This window comes from Zalophus californianus, chromosome 6 (genome assembly GCF_009762305.2).
Source record: "Zalophus californianus isolate mZalCal1 chromosome 6, mZalCal1.pri.v2, whole genome shotgun sequence".
NCBI classification, from domain to species: domain Eukaryota; kingdom Metazoa; phylum Chordata; class Mammalia; order Carnivora; family Otariidae; genus Zalophus; species Zalophus californianus.
The window spans coordinates 88,927,454-88,949,951 of NC_045600.1; the positions used below are offsets into that span (position 1 = coordinate 88,927,454).

The 22,498-nt window shown below is 38.7% G+C and overlaps 1 protein-coding gene across 1 annotated transcript in view; it reads left to right on the forward strand.

The window, feature by feature from the left end:
- Positions 1-22,498, forward strand: part of SEMA6D (semaphorin 6D) — a 615,846-nt gene that overhangs the window by 293,802 nt on the left and 299,546 nt on the right. The window contains exon 3 of the mRNA XM_027570690.2: positions 11,045-11,116. The gene's annotated coding sequence lies outside the window, so the exon portion shown is untranslated. The remainder of the gene's footprint in view (positions 1-11,044; positions 11,117-22,498) is intronic.

The following is a 22,498-nucleotide window of genomic DNA, read 5'->3' on the forward strand; positions in this document are numbered from 1 at the left end:
ATTGAGTCCCACATCGGGCTCCCTGCTCAGCGGGGAGTCTGCTTCTCCCTCTGACCCTCTTCCCTCTCGTGCTCTCTATCTCTCATTCTCTCTCTCTCAAATAAATAAATAAAATCTTTAAAAAAAAAAAGCAACAGAAATTTATTTCTCATAGTTCTGAAAGCTGGGAAGTCCAAGATCAAGATGCCAGACAATGCACAGTTTCTGGTGAGAGTTCTCTTCCTGGCTTGAAGATAGCTACCTACTTGCTATGTCCTCACATGTCATTTCCTTTGTGTGGGCATGTAGAGATGGGGAGGGAGATCTCTCTCTCTTCCTTTTCTTATAGGCGCCACCTTATAAGGCCCATTATGAGCGTCCCATCTTCATAACTTAATCTAACTCTGTCTCCCAAAAGCCCTATCTCCAAATATCATCACATTGTAGGCTAAGGTTTTAACATGAATTTGGTAGAGGGGACACATTCATTCCATAAAAAAGGGAGAAAGGGAGTAAAGAGATGGGATACATATAAAACAAAGAAAAACATGGTAGATTTAAATGAAATGATACCAATAATTACATTAAATGTAAATGGTTTAAACACCTGATTAAAAATGAGAGATCATCAGATTGAATAAAAAAGCAAGATCCAAGATATGCTGCCTGTAAGAAAATAAGAAACTTACTTAAAATATAAAAACAAATATTGGTTAAAAGTAAAATTATACAAAAAGTTATATCATGATAACACTAATTAAAATAAAGCTGACTGGCTATATTGAGCTTAGAAAATGACCACGAAGTATCATTTCATAATGACAAAGAAGTCAATTCATCAAGAGAACATAACAATCTTAAGTATTTCTGCACTTAAAAACAGAGCTTACAAAACATGAAACAGAAACTGATAGAAGTAAGAGAATTGGAGATTCTCATAGGCTTAATGGAGTGAGGGGCTATGTTGAAGGAAACCTATGTGGCAAGGGCATATGACAGCCTCTAGGAACTTCTGGTGGCCACCATGTGGCCTGAGAGTAGCCTCGAGCCAATAGTCAGCAAAAATCCAGCCCCCTCAGTCAAACAGCTGCACAGAAATGAATTCTGTGAACAACCTGAATAAGCTTGGAATCAGATACTTTCCAGTTGAGCCTACAGAGGAGAACACAGCCCAGCGACTCCTTGATTGCAGCCTTGTGATATATTTTGTAGGACTTGCAGATGGATTGGATATGAATGGAGTTGAAGGAGGCTCTGGGAGAGGAGAATCAAGTATGATCTAGTTTGATTTGGCACTGGGTGCGTCGTGATTTACTAAGCTAGGAAGGACCATGGAGTAACAAATGGAAGTAAATGTGGGTATCAAGAATTCTGTACCAATTGTACTAATTTTGAGATGCCTGTGATACATGCAAGGGGAAATATTTAAATTTAAAAACTTGTAAAATAACCACAAAACAAATGATAGATTTTTCTCCCTTTTTCTCCTACAGCCTTCCACTTAAACCAGTATTAAATTTTATTAACAATTTCTGTGAAAACTCTATTAAGTTCTATTTAAAAGGATTTCATCTCTCTGGCCAATATCAGAGATAACTATCTGGGGGAAATCTGGAGTAGTGCAGAATATACTGTATTTGGTCCTTCTACTTCAATTTTCTGAATAACACATGAATTTATGAAATAAAATCCATTCCTTAAAAAATCAATTCCAGTAACTCCTCCATTGACCTTTTAAGCTCTCTAGATCCCTATATTCAAATCCCCATGTCAGGGAGCTTTAAAATCTTACATAAAGACTAAGAAAAATATCTATTTTCTAGGTTTTGTTAAGACATAGTGAGGTGAGGTTAAAGTCTTCTAATTAGCCATCCCACAGCTGTGTCTTCTCATTTGCAACCAAATGACACTCAACCAAGAGGAGGAATTCTCCTCCTGTGAATTCTCAAAAATTATTTAGAATTACTTAGAATCTAATTTTTATACCCAGGGAGCCTCATAAGGAGGAGTCAGGCTCATTACTGCTTATCAGAAATTACTTTTCTTCTCGAGTCCTTTTTTACCCTGAAAGGCCAATTTTGATAAGAAGTGGAGATCTGAGTCAATAAGAGGGGGAAATCACTGCAAGCAGTGATCAATGGAGCCTGGTTTGCCAGGCTTATTTAGAGTTGCCAAGAAATCTTCTTGCCAATGACCAAATCTTACAAAATAATAAGTACCCTACTCTAAATGTGCTTTGAAAGCAGTGAAGGAAAATCATATTTCTGCCATGATTAAAGCTACATCATGATGCTGTATGCTTGAGGACAGATGTAAGAAGGAGCAAAGACAACTGGAAATAGGTGATTTGTTAGTGTTATGTGATCATAGCTTTTTCCCTTTGTTTTCCAAACTTTTGTGTAGAAAGTATTGTGAGGGAAGGTGGGGAACATTAAAATATATTGCAAAAATCTTATCATTTCTTATTTAAGCTTAAATAGGATCATAACACTGTGTAAACAACAAATCTCGGTTTTGGTAAATGTTAGATTTCTAGTAAATATTGAAAATAAGTGTATAAAATGTTTGTTACCAATAAGTGTCATAACATACAAGAGCAGATATAATGACCTAGAAATTAATTCAAGTAAATTTGTCTTGATCTTATGAAATCACTATTAATATTTGCCCTAACCAAGCATATTGAGTCATTTCCATGGTCCACAAGGCCCCACATGGTCTAACTCCTGCCTACTTCCTCTTCCTGCCTTTTTCCAACCAGTACCCTTCTCATTCTCCAACCCCCTTGGCCTCTGCCTCCTTGAACAAGCTCATTTCTATCCCAGGACCTTTATACTTTCTCTTCTCTCTGGCTGGACCACTCTCCCCTTGGTCTTTACATTGCTGCCTTTATTCAATTCTTGAAGTATGACCTCTGAGAGGCCTTTAGTGACCACACCATCTAAAATAACTGTACATCCACTCACAGCCACCCTCTGCAGTCACTGTCCATCTCATCACACTGTTGTTTCTACATAGCAGACACCTCACAATCAAAATTGCTTTTATTCATTTGAACTACTTGTTTATAGTCTGTCTCCCCTAACATGCACACACATACACAAACATGCTTGGATGTAAACTGCATGAACACATAGACTTTATAGCTTTCCTCTTCACCATTATATCTGCCATGTATAAAACAGACATTCTGGAATATTTATTGGGCAAGTGGTTAGGTTGAAACATGCAGAACAAGAAATCTGAGGTTTGTCTGTCAGATTTGATAATCATATGACAGTATCACAGAGGGCATGGAACCAGAGTCTTTCCATCATTAAAATTAGTGGTAGTAATAATCATCATCACAATCATGATTCTAAGTAAATTCTTATTGATAAAGTGAGGTGTACAGGATGTTAGGAAGAGGCTTCTTGGAAATTTAATTGCTTTCTGTCCTTGGATGAGTCATGCATGCTCTTTGGAATGGAAAATCTTGTCCTTGCATGTTAATTTAAGAAGATGAACTAAGATCAGTACAAACACCCTAGTCCTGGAAGGATAAAATCCATAAGATTAGAGCTTCCACTTGCAGAACACATTTAAAATAAGCAAGGAATAAATGTTTTTGTTTGCATCTTCACATTTATATGGTGGGATGGATGAAAAAGGCTATAAATGTTTACTGGTTCAAGTCAATGTGTATTAGATTTGATCCTGCCTCATGAGCAAGATAGTCCTTGTGTATTACCAGAGTTTTCTGAATATTCATAAAGGCACCCTTTGGTGATTCTAGATATTGATTTTTTTTTTTTGGCTTTTTGTACTCAGCCAGCATGATTCATTTCAAATCTTGGTACTGCCATGGAGCTTTTCCAGATGACTTCTGTTCTCTCTATTTCTCTGACATCCTGTAGCAATTATTGATAATTAAATGTGTCCTGTCTTGGGCTATTTTTGCTTTCTTAAACTCTTCTTTTGGGTTCTTTTTGTTTTGATTGTTTGGGGGCTATTATTTAAAATTTAAGACCTGTGTCTCATCTCTCTAACTAGATTTTTAAGGCAGAGGTGATGCTTTAAACCTTTTTAATACTCCATATTTTGTGGCAATACAGATGTTGCCTGATTAGCGATTCCAGAGAGTGGATGCCACACCTCAATGCCCCATCTCAGCTTCTCTGTTCTCAGGTGGGACATACATAGGTGTTTTTGCAAAAACTGAACCTCTTTCCCACAGTCTCTCTGAATATCGATCTGGGGTGACGCTGTTGTTACCTGAGACATAAACATATTTCTTGCTACGCTGCCGTCAGAGATTAAATCGTTGGACATAATGAACTAGAGTTAAGACTACCAAATTCTTAAGTTTCTCAGATAAAATGAAAAACACATTAGTTGTGGTGGTTTGTTGTTATCGTTTTTTCCTGTTTCTGTGAGCCGTAGCAAATTGTGATTACTCTTTTTACAATGAATAGATAAAAGGCTTTCTCTTTTTCTTTATTATGTTAGGCAAGAGTACAGGTAATTTCGCCTCTTGTAAATATTACTTAATTCACCTTGGTGGAGAAGGAAGGGCTGATGTAAAGCTAAAACCTTTTCTTCAAGAACCGGATCTTTGTAGCCCTGTATATACAGTTGCTGGCCTCGCTTGTAATTCATTAAATCCTTTAGCAAAACAGATGGCATTGAAAGAGGCACGTGGACAGAAAGAAGATGCCTGGCCACAAAGAGATGTAGCTACAAAACCAATCCAATAATGAATTTGGATGTGGGAAGGATTTTTTTTTAAGAAGAGTCTCCGGTAAGTAAATAAGAATACCTCAGATTCTAGAAGGGATAGTAACAATCCACTGTAGCAATAACAGAAACAATCAAGATCTAAATCTAATTAGTTTCTCGTTTTAGTACAAGTTTTTCAGTTGCAAGCTGAGTTACACAGTGTACTCTGCATGGAGCTTGTCATTTTCCCCTTGAAATATTGCTTAAGCTGTTCTTCAGAGACTCTGAAAAGTTCTACCTGGTCCTTCACAATTATTCAATTATGAGCATCCTTTTCCTCACAATTCAAAGCCTTCTCCGTAAAGTCTTTCCTGATCATTTTTGACCATAACAAGTTCTCTTGATTCAGTTCCTATAGCCCTTACTGCATATACTTTTCATTTAAATCTTAAAATATCCAGTAGTTTTAGTGCATTTCCAAATAAAAGGTCGTGTTGACTAAAGCAGATGGTAAGTATTCTGCAAGACCCAAGAACTGTATACGGCTGCCGCATGTACTGATGGTATTTAGGAGGCATCCCAGCAAGGCCCAAAGAGACAGACTTTAAAATCAGACAAACTTAGATCTGAAACATGTTTCCTCTTTTTACTAGATAATTGTGTGACTGTATTAGTTTCCTATGATGGTAGTAACAAATTGTCACAGAGTGGATGGCTTAAAACAGACATGCATGGTGTCACAGTTCCAGAGATCAGAACTGAAACCAAGGTGTTGACAGAGCCGTTCCTTGCCCCTTCCAGCTTCTGATGGCTCCAGGCTTGTGGCTGCACCTCTCCAATCTTTACCTTTGTGATCGCATTGCCCCCTCTTTTTCTGTGTGTCTTCTCCTCTGTGTGTGTGTTTCAAAACTCCCTCTGTTTCTTTTTTTTTTAAGATTTATTTATTCATTTGAGAGAGAGAGAGAGAGCATGCGCTTTTGCACATGTGCAAGATGGGGGAGGGGCAAAGAGAGAGAATCCCCAAGCAGTCTCCCTGCTGAGCTCAGAGCTCTACCTGGGGCTTGATCCCATGACCCCTGAGATCATGACCTGAGCTGAAGCTAAGAGTCAGACCAACTGAGCCACCAGGTGCCCCAAAACTCCCTCTGTTTCTTTCTTATGAGGATACATGTGATTGCATTTGGAGGTCATTTGGATAATCCAGGATAAGTTCCTCCTCTCAAGATCCTTATCTTAATCATATATTTTGCCATATAAGATAATATTCAGGGGCGCCTGGGTGGCTCAGTTGGTTAAGCGACTGCCTTCGGCTCAGGTCATGATCCTGGAGTCCCGGGATCAAGTCCCACATCGGGCTTCCTGCTCAGCGGGGAGTCTGCTTCTCCCTCTGACCCTCTTCCCTCTCGTGCTCTCTATCTCTCATTCTCTCTCTCAAATAAATAAATAAAATCTTAAAAAAAAAAAAAAAAAAAAAAGATAATATTCACAGGTTCTAGGGATTAGGGCATGCATGTATCTTTTTAGGGGACACTGCTCAACCTATATAGGAATCCCAACAAGATTTCACTTTTTTGAGCTACAGTTACTCATCAGTAAGATGAGGACAGTGACCTTCCATTATCACAGTTAAACGTATATTTTGTGTAAGACATATCTTGCAGGGTCACATAAATGGTAAGTAGCATTTCTCTGATGGACCACCCATTGCTATGGTAATAAGTTCAGCCACTGCAGCACCTTGTCCCTAGGGGTGTCTCATATGTGTTCATTAAGAAATGCATTCAGTTATCAGATGACATCAGCCTTCCCACCGCCCCCAACCACCACCATCACATCCTGCTTCAAGTGCCTTTGGTGATACCTAGCTTCTCAACTTCATGCCAAGCCACTGCTGCCCGTGCCCAGTTCTATGCCAAGAGCCCTGCTTCCTGGTACCCCCACATTTGCCAGGAATATATTCTACAGTCAGGTCTACTTTTCACTCTTCTCAGACTATTATTTTGAGGAGCTGCCAGCATGCTGCCATGGAGACTCTGTACTGCCACCACTGTGGTGTGGCCGAGTTACTCAACCTCTCAAGGCGCCAAAGTTGTACTGTGTTCTTCATAGTCTTGCATGTACACGAACTACCCTGCACCCTTGCCAAAATGGAGACTTTCTTCTCTCTCTCTAGTTTAATTTAAATACCTCTTTAATAGACAAGTACCTGGATATATATGAGTCCACGTACAGGTAGGTCGGAACACAAATCAAAGCGGCGGTCCCATGGATTGTCATACCCCGTTAATAAATGACGTACTGTCATGGACCAAGCCAGTTTGTCTTAATTAGTACCCTTAAGGGATTCTTATCTCCCTTGTGCAAATAGATGGATAATGTCACAAGTCGGCCAGGCATGTATGAATCCCAGTGATGAGTAGAGCTGAGACTCCAGCTAGAATACTCCATTCCTCTCTCTCTTACACCTTCTCACCTCCTCATTCTCCCACTTCCATCACTCACAAACACACAAGTAAATGCACCTTGCACAGCATCCACAATATGATAGGTGCTCAATAAATACAAGACTTTTTCTATCCCATATCCACAGTGCTTTTGCCTGCATAGTCAATAAATATGCTTTACCAGTGAATATATAAATCTCTATTCTGTAAGAAAAATGGAACTCTCCCTCATAAAATTGCAACCATTTAAAGTGGGCCTCTGACTTCTGACTTCAACCTCTGCTACTGTTAATTATCTGGTTATTAATAATAAGCCCCAAATATAGACCTTTGTATATTCATATGTAATTATGTAATAAGTAATTGAATTGTTCACATGCCATTTAAAATTCTTACTTCCTAGACACTTACTTTGCAACATTGCTGGTTGTGCTAAACTCTTTTACCTATGATAGGGAAAGGTCCCTGCTTGTAAGTTGTAAATCCAGGAAAGGATCTTGCCAGTTCTATAATAATATTTACCTAGTGGTTTTCTCCAGGGAAAAACATGCTTTTTTTGACATGCTTTTCAGATGCCAAAATGTTCATATTTACAACTGTTCATGGAGAAAAGGTAAAGATAAGAATTTTGATCCTTGTTTTATAAATGAGAACCCGAAGACCTAGAAAATGGTGACTGGCTCACATCAACATAAAAGCATTATGCCCTCCCTAATGCAAAGTTGGGATGGTTTCGGAAGCAGTGTGCCAAGTTTCCAAGCATTTATTGTAATTTTTGTTTCATGGACTAGTAATCATTTCTTACCCCTGAAATCACTGTGGAATGACACACTCCAGGTCTAGTAGGGGCCAAGAGAATTAAAGTAATTATGATGTAAACATGTTGGTATTTATGCTAATGCTTGCTAGAAAATGCAACCTATAGTAGGTGGATTGACATAAGGCCTTATACCCAGTGTGTTCTCATTAAACATGTGAAGGCTGAAAATGCAAGAAGGCTGGCAAATTTGTGGGAAAAAAACAACCTGAAAATGTTAGTTAAATGGCCGACTGAGAAGTAGAGGAAGGGATGGAAGAATAAAAAAGGCTGTTTAATTAGGGAAAAACTTGTAAGACTTGATCTAGATATGTGAGAAATGGCAGTGGGATTGTTTCTCTACCTTCATCACATCCCTTTTACACATCATGGCATTTTGCTTCACTTTAGGACATTGTCTCTTTTCATTCCATGATGGGATGTTAAGAGAAAACTGATAGAATTCTTTATCATCATGGGTTTTTGTAGGACCTAATCCAGCAGTATGGGTGTCATTTAGTAGATGTGCTTGCTAGGGCAGCAGGCAGAAAGAAGGTAAGTTTGGACTCCTTCCCCTACTGGCTATGTGATCTGGGAAAAGTTTCTTCGCTTCGATGGTCCTTAGTGTTTTCTCTCATCTGTAGTATGAGAAAAACAATATCAGCAGTGTTGGATTCAGATGAGACGGTTTATGTAACAGTACTTGAAGCATAGGCCAGTACATATGTTATGTAAATAATGGGCTTCTATCACTGTCTGTCACTTTCTGCACTAGACTTGTCTTCTTGCTGGAAAAAGAATGTAGTCAAGGAAATCAGAAACCTCAGCCTCCTTTCTAATTTAAATCCTATGTGACACTATGTATATGTATACATGTACCCATATACATGTGTATGTATATGTATGTGTGTATGTATGTTACTGATATCTATGTTTCTTCTTTGTTAAAAAATTGGGTACAGCTGACAGTACCCAACCACTGGGGTTTTCTCATAATAGCAGGTTTGGCTTGAGAAGTGGAGACTGCATCAACTTTTGTAATTGAACAGGAAATAAAATGTTCTGGAGACAGTGGCTTAAACCCTGAGTCCTAACTCAGCCAGGAAGCAGACAGTGAGAAGCAAGAATTATCAGATTCATGGCCTCAGTTTAAGTGAATGAATGCTGGCATCAGAGAAGGGAGACAACTCAGCAAGACCCACATCCAGCTGAGATGATAACCTTGGAGGAGTTAACACTAGATATGAAATGAGCTGGGTTATGGGGAGCAAGTTCAGAGCAAGAGAGAGTTATCAAGCTACCTCAAGACTTTCCATAAGACCACTTACTGATCAAAACCCCTAATTTTGTATTATTTGCTGTTGATAGGCTGTGCAGGTATTAAAGCAACACGTCCTTGGTTATTGTCTATAGCAGTGATGCCAAAGAAAGCACAGAGCAGTTACCAGTATCCAGTATCCAACGTTTGGATGGCACAGTTAAAATTGTCCCATAACCGGTAGACACTCAGGCCAGAGGAAGTAGTCCTGTCCTTGGGCTGCGTCCATTTACCTTCACCAACACACTGGAAAGCCATGTAGGATGATTCCCAAGTAAACCTTTCTATGCTACCCTGTCTAGGATGCCTTGGAATTTTCTCTGTAGGATAGCTTTCCTAGATTTCCCTTTCCATCCACCCTTGAACTCTTGAGGTCTCTGGGTTCAGAAAGTTTGTCACTGCCAAATTCCTCATCACAATAATTTCTTAGTTTAGGTAAAGAGCCCATCTTTTCTGAACTCTGTGGTGTACCAGGTGGGAGGTATTGGAGCTATCTGCCTGGTGGCAGATTTTATTACTGACTTGGCTGAGAATTGTCAGTGCATGGCAATGATAAAAAATCAATTTTTAGTTGGATGTAATATTGTTTTTCTAAAATTATCTACAGCAGCACATCCTCTTATTTTCTGAACCTCAGTAGATTTCCCCCACCTTGGAACACCATTGTCAAAACTCAAAAGACTTTTGAAAATATTGCTCCAAAGTTGTTGTTTTTTTTTTTTTTTTGAGGGGGGTGGTAGTAAGAAAGAATAGTAAGAAAGAAATGGTCTTTATGTTTTGAATTTTTTTGAGAATTTTTTAAAGTCAAGAGACTTAAGCCTGTTTAGTTATATATTCAATAGGTATTTGTGGAGTCCTGTTAGATCGAGGACCTTTACTAGGTGTTAGAATTATAGTGATGAGCAAGCCCTGCTCCATGCCTACCAGCAGCTCAGACATCTAAACATCTTCCAGATTCTCCAGAAGCTATTTATCTGTTTCTTTATTTTGGAAAATATTTATCAAGTACCTTTTATGTGCCATGCACTGTGCCAGATATTGGAGATCAGGTTAATATAGAAATACTCGACTGTCATGATGTAGCTTCCAGTATCCCATAGATATTTACCTTTATCATTTACATAAATAAAATTACACAAACTTAGTCACCTACTTAATACCTTCATGATTTTTCCTGTGTTGGTATATTAAAAGTACTATTATTTACTTCAGATTTTCTTTACATTGACACACTCTTAAGTTTAAAATCATTTTAAAAGAAAACTCTTTATCTCTAAGTAGGTAAATGGATATTCCTATGGCTTGTAATAAATATGAGACGTGACAATATATAAGATGTAACTATGAATACAATGGAAACGAACTCGATTAGTAAATTCTAGCAGTATCTTGTGGTCTACCAAGACCTAGGTTAGTTTAAAAGAGAGATGAGCAAAAACTAGAGACACACTTTAACCAACGTAAAACTTTTTCCCTGAAGTACTGAGAAGGAAATAATGTTGTCATATGTGCCTTGGCATTATTTCATTCCTTATCCTGTTCCTCCTAACATGGTCTTGTTACCTTTAGTAACCACATTGCGTAGTTTCTAAGGCCCTGTACAAAACTACCAGCTTACATATTGGCTTTGTGTGGAGAAATATATATATATATATATTTTTGATGGAGGGCTAGTATTGCTTAAAGAGGGATTATGAACATAATTCAATTTACTTTCTATTTCCTTAGTAGTCTGTAAGGAATGCACTTTTGCTGCATTTGTACCTATCCTGATATCTTTTTGTTCATTTTCTTTTCTCTTTACTATAGAATGCAGAGTCCTGGATCGCTCAGCCACAGATTGACAGCCTGGAATCCTAAGGAAGACCAAGACTCCTAACAGTAAGGCATGGGTCTTCTGCAATTCTGTTTCTTCCACATGGAATGATACTATGATTTGATTTAAGCTTGAATTTGGAAAGTTCATTCTTCTTAGGGAAATATATATCATCTTATTTGGATTTTTGCCTTATATTGGATTGGATATGCTCAACTAAGTAGTCAGGTTAGTTTAGCTTTTCAGATTGGTTTCTTGATTTAGTATAGATCAAAATTCAAGTTTTATTTTGATTTTTAAACCTTCTTTGCCAGTTTAGAAAAAACACTATAGAAGGAGAATAAAGATAAATATTAAAAACACTGCTTTAAACCTACCATTTGGATAACAATCTGGGTCAGTTTGCTGTATGTCATATACCAAAAATGCTTTATGGAGTCATTTCAAAATTTTAATCAATGTAAAGTTATGCTTTCAGGAACTAAATATATCTACTGTAATGACCATGTCTGGTAGGCAGTTGTTGGAGCAAGGCGAGTCGTATGATGTGTATAGAGGAAAATACTACTGGTTTTGACCAAGTGATAAGAGAAGAAGCAACCAAGTATGAAAGAAAGACTGTTAATTTACTGGGACATGTGACTGTTTTGCTTCATGAATATTTGAGGAAACAGAGTCAGATCAGTAAGCAGTTCTATTCAAACAGTGACAGTGGTATGCCGTGACTGGATGAATATCATGGTAAATCTGAACTTCTACACAGACCCTGTGAGACACAAGTAGGCTGTCCTAGTGATTGTGTTGAAATCATTACTGATTCTTGGTGCAGTTTTAAGTCTGTTAGTTCCTATAAATATGTCTCCAAGATTCTAGTATTTTTCAATCTGCTGCTTCCCCAGGATTCCCCTTTTCCTATGTCGCGGTTTCTTATTTCTCAAATCAGGTGCTGATATACTCCTTGCTAAAACTATGACTCATTCGGTAATTCCTTAGTTATTTTCAACTTATGTCTAAGCAATCTGTTATAAAGACTGTTCTTCTGTTGGATAGGACCCTTCATAATTTGTCTACTTAGTCTAGGAGGGTCTGTACCAACTGAGAGGTTAATTCTCGGAAAAAGGCTGGCTCACCATGAGATGGCAGTAGAGAGCAGCCTGGCGCACAGACCCATTTCACTTGGTTTTTGAGCCAGATTGGGGAGTGGGCCTAGTGGGAGGAGCTAGACACCCAAGGTAAGGGGCTTTGATTGTATCCTTTGTATTTAATGTGGAAGTGTGTTTCTGAAGAAAGGGCATTAACTGTTAAGCAAAGTCCCTGATAGACACATCTGAGGTTGATAAATCAAGAGAAAGGGAAATCATTCCTGAAATACACCAACTTCACTTGATCAGAGTTCTGCCTCTCTCTCTCTTTGACACACACACAAACACACACCACTGCACACTGCATACACAGAGAGAAAGAGAGAGAAGGAGGAGAAGGAGAGAGAGGTGAGAAGAGACAAACATATTTTATCATCTGTAAGCAAGGCTAAGCAAGATCAGCAAGAAGCCAGAAGGCAGTTGTGACTGTTCAAGAACCACTTGCGACAGCTAAGCTTTGAGGGCACATACCTTGTCATTGCGTCTTCCATCCTTAAAGGTGTCAGAGTACCACTGGCATAGATAGTGGTACCAAATGGTATGCATTTTGGTACCCCCTATTGTGCAGAGAAATCAGGAAATGTTAATGATAGATGGCATTTTCAAAAACCATAGCCCAGGGGGTGACGTGTATTACCCATACTCTTTTACTTTAACTAGAGGCACTATTCGGATTGGAGGGTCACTTGTCTTAATTGTCAATAGCCTATCCTTTCCAAATCACAAGAGCAGAGGAAATTTGATATTTTCTCCCAAATGTAAAAGGTTTTAAAGGGCCTGAAATGCATTCGTTTTCATTTACCTTAATTAATATTTTGGTCTATGAGAAAAAATTTGGGCCACCAGGGAGTTTAGGGTATCATCTCTGATTGTCTAGTAAGTTAACATGATAACCAATTAATGTTTCACATGATCACTCAGAAATTGTATCCTTAGAAGATATCTCATCAGCCATATATCGCTGTCTTAGCTTCTATATTTTCCTAAATAAGGAGTCTGAAATAGGGAGACAAATGGTATAGTATCTGGTGTTCCAATTTTTCTTACCTTCAGGGAAAGTCTTTTATGAAAACCCAATGTGTAGAACAGGTAAAGTAAACATGGAAGAGATAGTGAGGATGACAGAATAGAGTCCTGTTTCCCAACCATGCTATCCCTCTTCATCCGAAATGGTCCCAGGGCTGTACCAGAAGAATGTGAATGGTAGAAGAAAAGGAGCTTTGTGGCCAAAGACAACTGGAGTCAAATCTTGCATCCATCTTTTATATAATCTGTGTGACACTGATATTGTTACTTGATTTCTCCTGAGTTTCAGCTTCCTTATCTAAAAACTATGAATAACAATTGATCTAATAAATTTGTACAGAAGAGTGAATGAGATGTATATAAAGGACTGATAGGTGAAGACAGGATTTTTGAAAATTGTTGAAGCTGGAAAATATTGATTTGATGATTGGCACTGGATTCTGCAGTTTAAGTTAGAAGGTCAGTTCACTTATAAGGTTGATTTGCTTTTGTTTTGTCAAGAACTACTTGCCTGGTTGCTTATAGTTATGTAGACATAGAGTAAGTAGATCCATTGTTCTGAAGGTAGAGCTTAAGAACACATTTTCGCCTTGTGTAGGTCCTAAGTGTTAGTAAATGAAGTTAGACAGTGCTCTGTTCCCATAAGACTCATGGGAACTTTCCTAGGAAAAAGAGATTCATACAGTATCTCTTCTCCAGGATCAGCCTGAAAGAAAAAAATACTTTGCTAATACTGTTAATGGCTTGGGTATCTGGACAATGGTGAGAGGAGGAGACAGACGTTCAGTCCTCCATGGAAAGGTATGGTGGCCTCACTTGAGCCACACAACTCTGCAGTTGCTGTTCCTCACTGGGCCTTTCCCCTTGGCCACTGCAGAGGCAGCTTTGGTTCCAGTACAAACCTGGCCCTGGAGAATAGCTGGAATTTACAGAGCCTAGTGGACCCTGGATAATACCAGACCAAATCAGAGAGTCAGCACTACCTGAGAGACCAGGGCCAAGGAGGTTCCTGGGCCAAGACATACTAAGGCCAGCCTTGGAAAAGATCTACATCACAAGTCAAATCAAACAATTACGCTTGAGTCCCCTGATGCACATTAACACAATCTGAATGAGTGACTGTCTCAAGCTGCTTTCCCACCAGGTCCCCAGGAAGTCTGCATGTGAAACAGGGATCTGGTACCAATGTTTACACCTCTTCATAAAATATCAACTTAAATTTTTCTTTCATTAGAGAATTGGGATTAATGCTCAAAACGAAAGCTTCTCATAAAATAAAACTAATGAAATATGGCTCTGAACAGATTTTAGAGACACATCTTCCAGCCTGCCCGAGGTCCCTTGGAAGGAAAAGATTTTCTCTGATTATCAGCAGACTATGGAAAACCATGACTACACTGCAAGAAACTCCGCCACTTTCTTTCTTTTTCTTTGACCCAGAAACTCTTTCTTTCCCCTTGGTCCCTTAAAACCTCTATTAGTGACCATTTTGTGACAGTGGCTTTGTAATCTCCCAATTCTGGCTCTTGAGTGGGGGAAAAAAAAAGGCTTATTGGCGAGCTCAAGGGTCTGGAAAGGCCTTTCCTTTCCCAGCTGGCCAGGAGTGCCGGAAGCTTGAGAAGGCTGTCCACAGGCTGTCTGGCGAGGGTAAAGGAAGAGGGGAGGAGGAGGCTTAATTCCTAGCTGGCTGGACCTCGGAAGGTGGCCTCCTTTCCCTTTGGCTCAGGAAACAGAATAGAAGGCCAAGAATCCTGGCTTAGTTCCTGTCAGCTTGTCGCCTTGTTTATGGGCTTGTGGAGTGAACTGAGTTCCGGAAGAAGCTTGAGGACTGCCTGAGACAGGCTTACAACTGAGCCTTGAGGAAGACAGACCCTCCCTGTTGCCACTGGGGTCAGAATCTCTTAGCCAGAAGCCTCTCTCCTTTCAGTTTAGAGGAGAAGTGGATTGAGGAGTAAATGGCCTAATTAGTTGTGGAATGTTTGCTCAATACATTAGGATCCTTTCTATGTTCCCATGAAATTGCCATAAACATAAACTACAAACACTTATTTCTAAGCATCCCAAACCTCATTGCATATATCAAAGGGTATATGGCATTAACACTTAAATTTTTGAGTATTTTTTTGCAGCAAACATTACATGACTCCAAAAAGTTATCTTAAAATATGATTCTTCTCGGAGAGACTAGTGTGACCTCAATGAAATGCTCAGTTATGCAACATGTGTCTAGTAGGTACTGGCTTTAGTAAAACTATCCAGTATCTATCCAGCTTGCTATATGCAAGAAGGCACTAAGTCTTTCGTTTCTCTTTTCCCAGTGCTTAATAGAGTATTTCCTTATAACTTTATTGAAATATAATCGATAGACAAAAAATTGCATATATTTATTTAATGTATACAATTTGGTAAGTTTGAACATGTCCATACACCCATGTTACCATCATCATAATCAAGGTTATAAACATATTGGTCACCTTCAGATGTTTCCTTATGTCCATTCATTTTTGTTGTTGTTGTATCTGTTTTGTGGTAAGAACATTTAACATGAGACCTACACTTCTCACAAATTTTTAAGTGCACAGTGTTTTATTGTTAATAGGTACTATGTTGTACAGCATATCTCTAGAACTAACTCATCTTGTATACCTGTAACTTTATACCCATTGAACAAGTCCCTATTTCCCCCTTCCCCCATCACCTGCCAATCCCCATTCTATTTGTTTCTTCTGTAAGTTTGACTATTTTAGGTACCTCATATAAGTAAAATTATACATTATTTGTCCTGTGTGACTGGCTTATTTCAGTTAGCATAATGTCTTCCAGGTCCATCCGTGTTGTTGCACATGATAGGATTTCCTTCTCTCTTAGAGCTGAATAATATTCCATTGTATTTATATACCACATTTTCTTTATCCATCCAACCACTGATGGACATTTATTTTGTTTCTTTACCTTGGCTATTATAAATAATGCTGTAGTGAACATGGGAATGTAGATAACTTCTGAGATTCTGATTTCAATGTTTTTGGGTATATACCCAGACATGGGATTGCGGGATCATGTGGTAGCTCTATTTTTAATTTTTTGAGGAACCTCCATACTGTTTTCCATAGCTGCAGCATTTTACATTCCCACTAATAGCACATAAGAGTTCTAGTTTCTCCAAAATCTTGGCAAACGGAGGGTGCTGGAGTGGAGGGGGGTGGGAGGGATGGGGTGGCTGGGTGATGGACCCTGGGGAGGGTATGTGCTATGGTGAGCGCTGTGAATTGTGTAAGACTGATGAATCACAGGCCCGTACCCCTGAAACAAATAATACATTATATGTTAATAAAAAAAATCTTGGCAATACTTATTTTTTTGTTTGTTTGTTGATAGCTACTCTAATTGATATGAGGTGGTATCTCATTGTGGTTTTTATTTGCATTTCCCTGATGATGAGTGATGTTGAGCACCTTTCCATGTACCTGTTGAACATTCGTATGTCTTCTTTGAAGAAATGTCTATTAAATGTTTTACTCATTTTCTTTTTTCTTTTTTTTTTAATGTTTTTATTGTTATGTTAATCACCATACATTACATCATTAGTTATTGATGTAGTGTTCCAAGATTCATTGTTTGTGCATAACACCCAGTGCTCCAGGCAAACATGCTCTCTTTAATACCCATCATCAGGCTAAACCATCCCCCCAACCCCCTCCCCTCTAGAACCCTCAGTTTGTTTTTCAGAGTCCATCGTCTCTCATGGTTCCTCTTCCCCTCCGATTTACTCCCTTTCATTCTTCCCCTTCTGCTATCTTCTTTTATTTTTTCTTAACATATATTGCATTATTTGTTTCAGCGGTACAGATCGGTGATTCAACAGTCTTGAACAATTCACAGCACTCACAATAGCACATACCCTCCCCAATGTCTATCACCCAGCCACTTAAACCCTCCCACCCCCCCCCACCACTCCAGAAACCCTCAGTTTGTTTCCTTAGATTAAGAATTCCTCATATCAGGGAGGTCATATGATACATGTCTTTCTCTGATTGACTTATTTCACTCAGCGTAACACCCTCCAGTTCCATGCACGTCGTTGCAAATGGCAAGATCTCATTCCTTTTGTTGGCTGCATAATATTCCATTGTGTATATATACCACTTCTTCTTTATCCATTCATCTGTCGATGGACATCCTGGCTCTTTCCACAGTTTGGCTATGGTGGAGGTTGCTGCTATAAACATTGGGGTGAACATACCCCTTCGGTCCCTACATTTGTCTCTTTGGGGTAAATACCCAGTAGTGCAATTGCTGGGTCATATGGTAGCCTTATTTTCAACTGTTTGAGGAACCTCCATACTGTTTTCCAGAGTGGTTGCACCAGCTTGCATCCCCACCAACAGTGTAGGAGGGATCCCCTTTCTCCGCATCCCCGCCAACATCTGTCATTTCCTGGCTTGTTAATTTTAGCCATTCTGACTGGTGTGAAGTGGAATCTCATTGAGGTTTTGATTTGGATTTCCCTGATGCCGAGCGATGTGGAGCACTTTTTCATGTGTCTGTTGGCCATTTGGATGTCTTCTTTGGAAAAATGTCTGTTCGTGTCTTCTGCCCATTTCTTGATTGGATCATTTGTTCTTTGGATGTTGAGATTGATAAGTTCTTTATAGATTTTGGATACTAGCCCTTTATCTGACAGGTCATTTGCAAATATTTTCTCCCATTCTGTCGGTTGTCTTTTGGTTTTGTGGACTGTTTCTTTTGCTGTGCAAAAGCTTTTTATCTTGATGAAATCCCAATAGTTCATTTTTGCCCTTGCTTCCCTCGCCTTTGGCGATGTTTCTAGGAAGAAGTTGCTGTGGCTGAGGTCGAAGAGGGGGCTGCCTGTGTTCTCCTTTAGGATTTTGATGGACTCCTGTCTCACATTTAGGTCTTTCAACCATTTGGAGGCTATTTGTGTGTGGTGTAAGGAAATGGTCCAGTTTCCTTCTTCTGCATGTGGCTGTCCAATTTTCGCAACACCATTTGTTGAAGAGACTGTCTTTTTTCCATTGGACATTCTTTCCTGCTTTGTCAAAGATGAGTTGACCATAGAGTTGAGGGTCCATTTCTGGGCTCTCAATTCTGTTCCATTGATCTATGTGTCTGTTTTTGTGCCAGTACCATACTGTCTTCATGAGGACAGCTTTGTAATAGAGCTGGAAGTCTGGAATTGTGATGCCACCAGCTTTGCTTTTCTTTTTCAATATTTCTCTGGCTATTCGGGGTCTCTTCTGGTTCCATACAAATTTTAGGATTATTTGTTCCATTTCTTTGAAAAAAGTGGATGGTATTTTGATGGGGATTGCATTGAATGTGTAGATTGCTCTAGGTAGCATTGACATCTTCACAATGTTTGTTCTTCCGATCCATGAGCATGGAACGTTTTTCCATTTCTTAGTGTCTTCTTCAATTTCTTTCATGAGTATTTTATAGTTTTCTGAGTACAGATCCTTTGCCTCTTTGGTTAAATTTATTCCTAGGTATCTTATGGTTTGGGGTGCAATTGTAAACGGGATCGACTCCTTGATTTGTCTCTCTTCTGTCTTGTTGTTGGTGTATAGGAATGCCGCTGATTTCGGGGCATTGATTTCATATCCTGCTCCTTTACTGAATTCCTGTATGAGTTCTAGCAGTTTTGGGGTGGAGTCTTTTGGGTTTTCCACATACAGTATCATAATATCTGCAAAGAGTGAGACTTTGACTTCCTCTTTGCTGATTTAGATGCCTTTGATTTCTTTTTGTTGTCTGATTGCTGTGGCTAGGACTTCTAATACTATGTTAAATAGCAGTGGTGATAGTGGATGTCCCTGCCGCGTTCCTGACGTTAGGGGGAAAGCTCTCAGTTTTTCCCCATTGAGAATGATATTTGCTGATGGCTTTTATGATATTGAGGTATGTACCCTCTATCCCTATACTCTGAAGAGTTTTGATGAAGAAAGGATGCTGTACTTTGTCAAATGCTTTTTCTGCATCTGTGGAGAGGATCATATGATTCTTGTTCTTTCTTTTGTTAATATATTGTATCACGTTGATTGATTTGCGGATGTTGAACCAACCTTGCAGCCCAGGGATAAATCCCACTTAGTCATGGTGAATAATCCTTTTAATGTACTGTTGGATCCTATTAGCTAGTATTTTGGTGAGAATTTTTGCATGCATGTACATCAGGGATATTGGTCTGTAATTCTCCTTTTTGGTGGGGTCTTTGTCTGGTTTTGGGATCAAGGTAATGGTGGCCTCATAAAATGAGTTTGGAAGTTTTCCTTCCATTTCTATTTTTTGGAACAGTTTCAGGAGAATAGGTATTAATACTTCTTGAAATGTTTGGTAGAATTCCCCCGGGAAGCCATATGGCCCTGGGCTTTTGTTTGTTGGGAGATTTTTGATGACTGCTTCAGTTTCCTTAGTGGTTATAGGTCTGTTCAGGTTTTCTATTTCTTCCTGGTTCAATTTTGGTAGTTGATACATCTCTAGGAATGCACCCATTTCTTCCAGGTTATCTAATTTGCTGGCATAGAGTTGCTCATAATATGTTCTTATAATTGTTTGTATGTCTTTGGTGTTGGTTGTGATCTCTCCTCTTTCATTCATGATTTTGTTGATTTGGGTCATTTCTCTTTTCTTTTTGATAAGTCTGGCCAGGGGTTTATCAATCTTGTTCATTCTTTCAAAGAACCAGCTCCTAGTTTTGTTGATCTGTTCTACTGTTCTTTTGGTTTCTATCTCATTGATTTCTGCTCTGATCTTTATTATTTCTCTTCTCCTGCTGGGTTTAAGCTTTATTTGTTGTTTTTTCTCTAGCTCCTTTAGGTGTAGGGTTAGGTTGTGTATTTGAGACCTTTCTTGTTTCTTGAGAAAGGCTTGTATTGATATATACTTTCCTCTCAGGACTGCCTTTGCTGTATCCCAAAGATTTGGGGGAACAGTTGTGTTTTCATTTTCATTGGTTTCCATGAATTTTTTTAATTCTTCTTTAATTTCCTGGTTGACCCATTCATTCTTTAGTAGGATGCTCTTTAGCCTCCATGTATTTGAGTTCTTTCTGACTTTCCACTTGTGATTGAGTTCTAGTTTCAAAGCATTGTGGTCTGAAAATATGCAGGAAATAATCCCAATCTTTTGGTACCCGTTGAGACCTGATTTGTGACCTAGGATGTGATCTATTCTGGAAAATAGTCCATGGGCACTAGAGAAGAATGTGTATTCCGTTGCTTTGGGATGGAATGTTCTGAATATGTCTGTGAAGTCCATTTGGTCCAGTGTGTCATTTAAAGTCTTTATTTCCTTGTTGATCTTTTGCTTAGATGATCTGTCCATTTCAGTCAAGGAGTGTTAAAGTCCCCTACTATTATTGTATTGTTGTCAATGTGTTTCTTTGCTTTTGTTATTAATTGCCTTATATAACTTGCTGCTCCCATGTTACAGGCATAGATATTTACAATTGTTAGATCTTCTTGTTGGATAGACCATTTAAGTAGGATATAGTGTCCTTCCTCATCTCCTATTACAGTCTTTGTTTTAAAATCTAATTTGTCTGATATAAGGATTGCTACTCCAGCTTTCTTTTGGTGTCCATGAGCATGGTAAATGGTTTTCCACCCCCTCACTTTCAATCTGGGGGTGTCTTTGGGTCTAAAATGAGTCTCTTGCCGACAACATATCGATGGGTCTTGTTTTTTAATCCAATCTGATATCCTGTGTCTTTTGATTGGGGCATTGAGCCCATTTACATTCAGGGTAACTATTGAAAGATATGAATTTAGTGCCTTTGTATTGCCTGTAAGGTGACTGTGACTGTCTATTGTCTGTGTTCCTTTCTGGTATATGCTGCTTTTAGGCTCTCTGTTTGCTTAGAAGACCCCTTTCAATATATCTTGAAGGGCTGGTTCCGTGTTTGCAAATTCCTTTAGTTTTTGTTTGTCCTGGAAGCTTTTTATCTCTCCTTCAATTTTCAATGATAGCCTAGCTGGATATAGTATTCTTGGCTGCATATTTTTCTTTTTTAGTGCTCTGAACATCTCATGCCAGTCCTTTCTGGCCTGCCAGGTCTCTGTGGATAGGTCTGTTGCCAGTCTAATGTTTCTACCATTATAGGTTACATATCTCTTCTCCCGAGCTGTTTTCAAGATTTTCTCTTTGTCTCTGAGACTTGTACATTTTACTATTAGATGTCGGGGTGTTGACCTATTTTTATTGATTTTGAGAGCGGTTCTCTGTGCCTCCTGGATTTTGATGCCTGTTTCCTTCCCTAAATTAGGGAAGTTCTTTGCTATAATTTGTTTCAATAGCCCTCTGCCCCTCTCTCTCTTTCTTCTTCTTCTGGGATCCCAATTATTCTAATGTTATTTCATCTTATCGTATCGCTTATCTCTCAAATTCTGCCTTCATGATCCAGTAGTTGTTTATCTCTCTTTTTCTCAGCTTCTTTATTTTCCATCATTTGGTCTTCTATATCACTAATTCTCTCTTCTGCCTCATTTATCCTAGCAGTTAGTGTCCCCATTTTTGATTGCACCTTATTAATAGCCTTTTTGATTTCGATTTGGTTAGATTTTAGTTCTTTTATTTCTCCAGGAAGGGTGTCTTTAATACTTCCATGCTTTTTTCAGGCCCAACTAGTATCTTTAAAGTCATGATTCTGAACTCTAGGTCCGACATCGTACTAATGTGTATTGAGTAGGTCCCTGGCAGACGGTACTACCTCTTGTTCATTTTGCTGAGGTGATTTTTTCGTTTTGTCATTTTGTCCAGAGGAGAACAGATGAATGAGAGAACAAAATGCTAACAGGTTCACAACATCCCCAGCAAATATACTCTAAACAAATCAGAAAAGACCTGAAACTAGGAGAAAAGAAAGGGAAAGAAAGAAAAAAGAAAGAGGAAAAAAAAGATAAAAACAAAAACAGAACAAAACAAAACAAAAAACAGAATATGATCAAATATGATCAGGCTAGGTGCATAGATCAGTGCCACACACTAGATTTTGGGTGTATTTTGATCTGTTAGAAGAAAGTGCCTCCTAAAATTTTAAAGAATGAAAGACTTATATATGTACAAAATAAAGGTTGATATAATGAAGGGATGAAAGATGGTTGTAAAGATGAAAATTATAAAAGATTTTATAAAAGGAATTGATAAGAAGTTGTTTGAAAAAAGAAAGAAGAAGATTTAAAAAAACAAGAAAAAAAAGGGAGAGAATGTGATCAGGCAGGAGACTAGAACACCATACACTAGTGATTTAGGGTATATTTT